The sequence below is a fragment of the Coregonus lavaretus genome (genome assembly GCF_964263955.1).
Source record: "Coregonus lavaretus genome assembly, chromosome: 22".
NCBI classification, from domain to species: Eukaryota; Metazoa; Chordata; class Actinopteri; order Salmoniformes; family Salmonidae; genus Coregonus; species Coregonus lavaretus.
This window is the reverse complement of record NC_140009.1, coordinates 33660556-33667209: the sequence shown is the minus strand read 5'-3', so window position 1 is coordinate 33667209 and position 6654 is coordinate 33660556.

The window sequence follows — 6654 nt, the reverse complement described above, 5'->3', positions numbered from 1 at the left end:
ATTTACAAAGTAGATGTCCTAACCGACATGCCAAAACTATAGTTTGTTAACAAGAAATTTGTGGAGTGGTTGAAAAACTAGTTTTTATGATTCCAACCTAAGTGTATGTAAACTTCCGACTTCAACTGTATGCCAGAGTTGGCATGGGTTCGAATCCACCCCACTGCCCTTTGACTCACCCTTCCCTGTTTTTTTTAACACATCTCTTCAATAAAGCTACAAAATTACAAAAAATACTTTCAACATTTTGTTAAATGTATTATGGTCATGTGGCTTGTGCCACCTCTTCTCAATCACTAGAAATGAATGATCTGATGATGACACACTGTCTATGATCAAATACATTCTCAACGTAATCAAAGATACTTCCTACTTCTGTCCTCTTCTGATATAAAGGGCTTGGAACTGTTGTGAATGCATTATGCATGCACACAATCCGGTGCATGCAAATATCCAGAGCAAGAATGATTGGTAATCTACACCACACTTAACCTATGAGCATCAAAAGTCCACTGTGCTTCTTAAACCTGCTTCCTCTTGTGGAAAGGATTCTATTTTGAGTCAATGGCACTTAAACTTTTTTGCCAGATCCAACTCCTTGCTGAATCAATTAATATGAGATCGACATTTTGTGATGAAAGAAATATCTCAGTTGGAAATCCAGAGGATTCTACAGGCTCTCTGAACCCTAAGCCCCCATTGAAAGAGTGTGTTTCTTTCTAATGGCCACTTCAGTTATCGTCTGACAATCTCCAGTTGAAATTTATGAAGTGCAGACAGAGCAGACCTGGGTTCAAATAGTATTTGAAATCTTTGTGCATTCGATTGAGCCTGCCTGGGGTGCAAGATGAGCAGTGTTTGCACTTTTGGAACTTTTCCATTGGTGCCATTGCACCAGGCAAGCTCAGTCAAGCATAGTTAAATTCTTTGAAAGTAAAATCAAATCCTATTTGAACCCAGGTCTGGTGCATAGTTTAACATCAGACAGATGTGGCCATTTGTTTTTTCTCTCCACTGCCAAATGTGGCTTCTCAGTTCTACAGTCACAGCCGTGTTTTTCACTTGATCCCCGATAGTGAAACCTCAAGCATATAATACCATTCATTGAGAGAGTGTAACATTAGATACTTCATGGCGCAGAATTATGCTCGGATAGAGGGATACGCAGAAACGACTCTCCGCTTGGCTCTAGCATGCCTTGGTCAGTGGTGAGCGGTGAACATGCAGCACCCAGTCAGGGGTTTGGGCAGGGCTAAGAGCCAGAGAGCCAGAACGTGTCTGGGCTGAATGTGAGCGGATTAATGCTGACCACACATTCCACCTCTTTAGGAAATACAAGCCGACTTTTCAACGTAAAAGGGCGCCAATAAGTCTCTGTAGTAAAATGCAGGGACACATGCTTTCCGAAACGGCCCAATAGTCAGGCAGCCGTGATTCCTTTGGGCCAAGGGAGGACAGGGGGCGCAAAGCTGAGGGAAGAGGCAGGGGGCCTGAGGCTGGGTGATGGAGGATAGGATAGGGCCAGGGAGCACTTTTGGCTGTCCTTCCCCTTATCGTTTAAGCCTCAGAATATCTACACTGGCAGCTGTGTGTGTGGACTCACCAGTGAGGATATCATGGGATGCAGGTATCTGTTCAGTTTTCCACCCTGTAAGCACATCTCTATCTCCACTCTGGCTGATGCTCTGTTTCCTTACCCACCCTGAAACACTACTTAGAATTAAGCTATGTATTGGGCATGTATTCTAACTGCTATTATAAACTGGGTGGTTCGAGCCCTGAATGCCATATACCACAGGTATTTTTACTGCTGTAATTACGTTGGTAACCAATTTATAATAGCAATAAGGCTCCTAGGGTGTTAGTGATATATGGCCAATATACCACGGCTAAGGGCTCCGCATTGTGTCGTGCTTAAGAACAGCCCTTAGCCATGGTATATTGGCCATATACCACACCTCCTCTGGCCTGACTGCTTAATTCTAGGGTAGATATTGGACAATGCAACCTCCAAAAGGATCCCATTCAAATGGCTGATCTACATAGCCTGTTTGTGGTACTTCAAAGTCCCTGCTGAGAATGCATTTTTCACCACAAGGGAAGCTCATTATATTCCTTAATTAGCCTCTGAATCACATTGTGCAGCTGCTGGGTAACTTAGGCTTGTCTAATAGGAATTTAAACATGGCAAAGAGAGCTCCATCCCAGAGTAACTTCTTCTAACAGCTTCAGCTGTTGTTATAATGTTCAGGCAATCCATTGCGACAGTCCCAATCTCCATGTGTAATTTACCAACAGGGACGATAAAATTAATCAGGATTAATTTGGTTCTAGAGCTCTCCTCTTAACTGCTGCATTGTAAATCAGGAGGACCTGGATCGTATTCATTAGGGCACACTGTATTCAAGTTCAGGTAAATCTAGTCGTTAGTCCCTCCCTGATGAATACTACCCATGGTTCAGTAGTTGTACTGTGGTCAAGAGGAGTGCACTGAAAAACAAATTGGTCAATCCATAGTATTTGTTACAGTCCAAAGAGTCACACTATTTAATATGATGGATACCATACCTTTTCTTCTAACAATGTATTATGTTCTTATAATGTAGTGGTACAAAGAAACCCTTTTAGTTTATAACAATGTAATAACACTTGTTATAACAATGAGCTATTTTCAGTTATTTGTGCCTCTTATTTAGCTACTCACAAAATTAGAAATTTATCATCTGAAGCTTGCGGGAATATAAACTTTTGTTGTATTGGAATATTTTCATCAAATGATTCCATTATACAATTACTAAAACATTGGAATCGTTGAGTGTGTGCATGCATTGCATATCAATTCATTTTCCGCCACCAACCATGAACGGCATACTTAATGCTTTCAATCTTCTTTCTCTCCCATTCTTTTGTGCAAATTAATTTATGATGTAATTACCGGACAAACCAGAGTTACGAAGGAACACAAATCACCGTCCTTAACAAATGGCAGAGAAACAGAGCTGGATAATTGAAATCTAGAAGAGGATCAATATTTAGAAACCCATGGTTCCACTGAGTATGACACTGGCTGTATTAACATGGACATATCATGCAATATCGTATCATGCAACATCTTGCATTATATCCAGTAATTAGGCTAGTCTTTAATTCTTTGCTGGTTTCATGGGTGAGAAAGGAGAACTTGAATGAACCCAGTCCCACCACATGTAGGTTACTCAACAACAACATAACAAAGACATGCCCATAGGAACCTTTCCTCCTCATTTCTCCTTTACTGGATTCCCCCTCTTCTCTCAGGACTAGTCAGTCGTTTCACACTCTGCCTCCAGCATGTAACTCTAGCTAGCCTGTTTAAATTATATCTGCTCATAGGGGCCAAGCATTAGCATTTACATTTTATTGGAAGCATTGAGATTTAGAGCGAGGGATATATCAGCTCTGAGCAGACAGAATTAGTTAACAATGCATTACCTGCCTTTTATGGTAGCTATAACTCTCTGCCTTGGTCAGGAGAAGAGATGAAGGGAGGGAGGGAGGGAAAGAAGGATGGAGGAGGGAAGTGAAGGGAGTCGGTGGAAAAGGTTGGTCGCAATCCCGCCAGGGGAGGGGGACACAATGGTTGCGTCCCAAATGGAACACTAGTCCCTATATAGTGCCCTACACTACAATCGGAGAAGCTTTGTCTCTCTCTGCTGCCTTCTTAGTGCACATTAACCATGATAGTAAGTCAAATTAGAGCATCACGCTGCAATCACCTTCATACGGATCAGTGATCAGTTCTTTACTGCACTGTGCTGTGAGAAGCTGATGCCAGAGAATGGGTTCAAATACTATTGAAAATCTTTCAAACACTGAGCATTTGCTCTAGCCTGTGTGCCAGATGGGCGGGGTTTGCAGTTTTGGAACTATTTATTTGGTCCATTAAGCCAGGAAAGATCAATCAAGCACAGATAAGGTATTCAAAATTATTTCAAATAGTAATTGAACCCAGGTCTGGTTCTGTGCTGTGAGAGGCTGTTACAGAAGCCATCACTGACCCACAGAACAACAGCTGGAGGACAGCTGTGCAGACCTGATCAGAACACCAGTAAGACCACATGACATGGCATTGGTCTCAGAGATATTCAGACACACAGCCCCTATTGAAATACAGTATCATTATAACTTATACATTTAACAGCAAAATACAATAATATATTCTGTATAAATTCAGTTGCAGTGTGGGTGTTGCTGAACAGCCCAAGCAACATTGATCAAGCCCACTGCAGTCGTCCTTCCCTTCCCGACTAACAACCCCAGCTGCACAGTAGCCCCCTCAACACTCATGTGTGATGATGTGTAGCAAGACAACCAACCGCTTCCACAGGCAATGCCCTCTGGAACTCATTTACACTGAAAGTTACACAAACACACTTAATATACAGCATGGGTTATGCTTGGGGAGGCTGGCGCGCACGCTTTTAATGAAAGAAAGCAACCCACACACACTTAATAGTACCTGTGCTCAGTCAATTTGTCAGGTCTGCTCACACTCCATGACATCAATGCAACAATCCTCACCTGAAATCCATATATTGTATTTTAACAGTACACAACAGATACACACAATACTGGGGTGTAATATCAGTAATGTCAGTAATATTAGTGCCTGATTTAGCTAGACAACAAATTCTCGTCCGTAGTCCCTCCCTGATTGGTTTGATTCAACCCTCTCTAGAATGCTCATATTCTTCCAGAGACGCCTCAGCCTTGGGGCTTATTCACCATACACATCATGGACAGAGAAAGCTCCCCTGGTCCTGACTAAGGATGCCTTCTGATTCTCTACCCTTCTCCATAAGTGTGCACTCCTTCACTCCCCTTCATGCATTTGATTGGCGCAAGCATGGCTGGAGGGAGTTTCCAGTTTATTCCTTACACCAGTCATTCCATTCCTTTTAAATCCATAAAGGCAGGTGTACAAGTGCACACTTTGGGAGAAGAATAGCCAATCGGAACATAGAGTACTACAGATCCTCTCCCACTGCACCACTCCCAGTTCTTCAGTAGAGTGAGCAGACTCCTACAGGCTCCATAAAATCCCCTGCTGTTCACTCCCTCTGCTGGGTTTAATGGTCCCACAGGCTGGATAATTTACTGGTGACCTTTGCATTCCATTTGGAGTGGAAGAGCTTTTTCTTTTTTTTGCTTGGAAAATTCTACCCCCCTAAATGTAGCATTCTAAATAGATAGAGAGAGAGATAGAACCAACAGGCATGGGCGGATTGTCCATCTGGCAATTCTGGCAATTACCAGAAGGATTATATTTTAATAGGGTGGGCTGGCCCCCCCCAAAAAAATATACACTACCGTTCAAAAGTTTGGGGTCACTTAGAAATGCCCTTGTTTTCGAAAGAAAAGCTATTTTTTTGTCCATTAAAATAACATCAAATTGATCAGAAATACAGTGTAGACATTGTTAATGTTGTAAATGGCTATTGTAGCTGGAAACGGCTGATTTTTTATGGAATATCTACATAGGCGAACAGAGGCCCATTATCAGCAACCATCAGTCCTGTGTTCCAATGGCACGTTGTGTTTGCTAATCCAAGTTTATCATTTTAAAAGGCTAATTGATCATTAGAAAACCCTTTTGCAATTATGTTAGCACAGCTGAAAACTGTTGTGCTGATTAAAGAAGCAATAAAACTGGCCTTCTTGAGACTAGTTGAGTATCTGGATCATCAGCAATTGTGGGTTCGATATGTAGCCTAATATTTAAAAAAAGAGAAAGGGAGAGTCTACCAGTTCCTTAATGCAGCCGTTGGCTACAGCCAAAACATTAAGGAACTGGCAGTCTCCCTCTCTCGGTTATCTTCTATTGAATTATATGTAGCCTAATATTTAAACACTTATCTAAAGTGGGCAGGGGGGGACAATTGAAATATGTAGTTAGGCTGTTATATGGTATTATATGAGCAAATGGTTATAAGGCATTCAGTGATTTTCTTCTATGTCTAATATACAGTATGTGCTTATTCATTCACTACCAGGATGGGTAACACCTTATTTTAAAGGTCCATATTTTATAAATTGTGTGTTCACCATTTACTAATAATTACTCCCACATTAAACCATTTAATGATTACTAAAGTATTTTTGCAGTTCCTTGATTATTAAATGGTGAGTAAGCACTTTGTAAATGTTCGTGATCACCATGTAATCGAAGCAGGAATAACTCTAGGGCTTAGTTGAAGACTTCCCTATATACAGCTGTTTCATACAGGCCAGGTGGAAGAGAATATTCCATTGAAATAGTTCATATATATATATATATATATATATATATACACACAGGGTTGCATTAAAAGGAGTCAATATTCCATCTGTCGCCTACATTGCACTCTTGAATTAAACTGGTTTTTTTTTTAAGTCTGACTTGACAGCCTAGCCCATGAATAAATCTACTATTAGTATATCAATCATTGAATCTCTCGATAAGATACAATGCGTATTCTCTGTAATGTGGGCAATGAGATTAGATTACGGGCAATAAATACTCACAATAGGTCCATTTCAGGATTTCATTTCTGATATGGCCAGTGACATGCCAAATGGCTCCATCTACTGGTTCAATATGACTAGTGCACAGTACTCTAGTAGAAACATCACCAG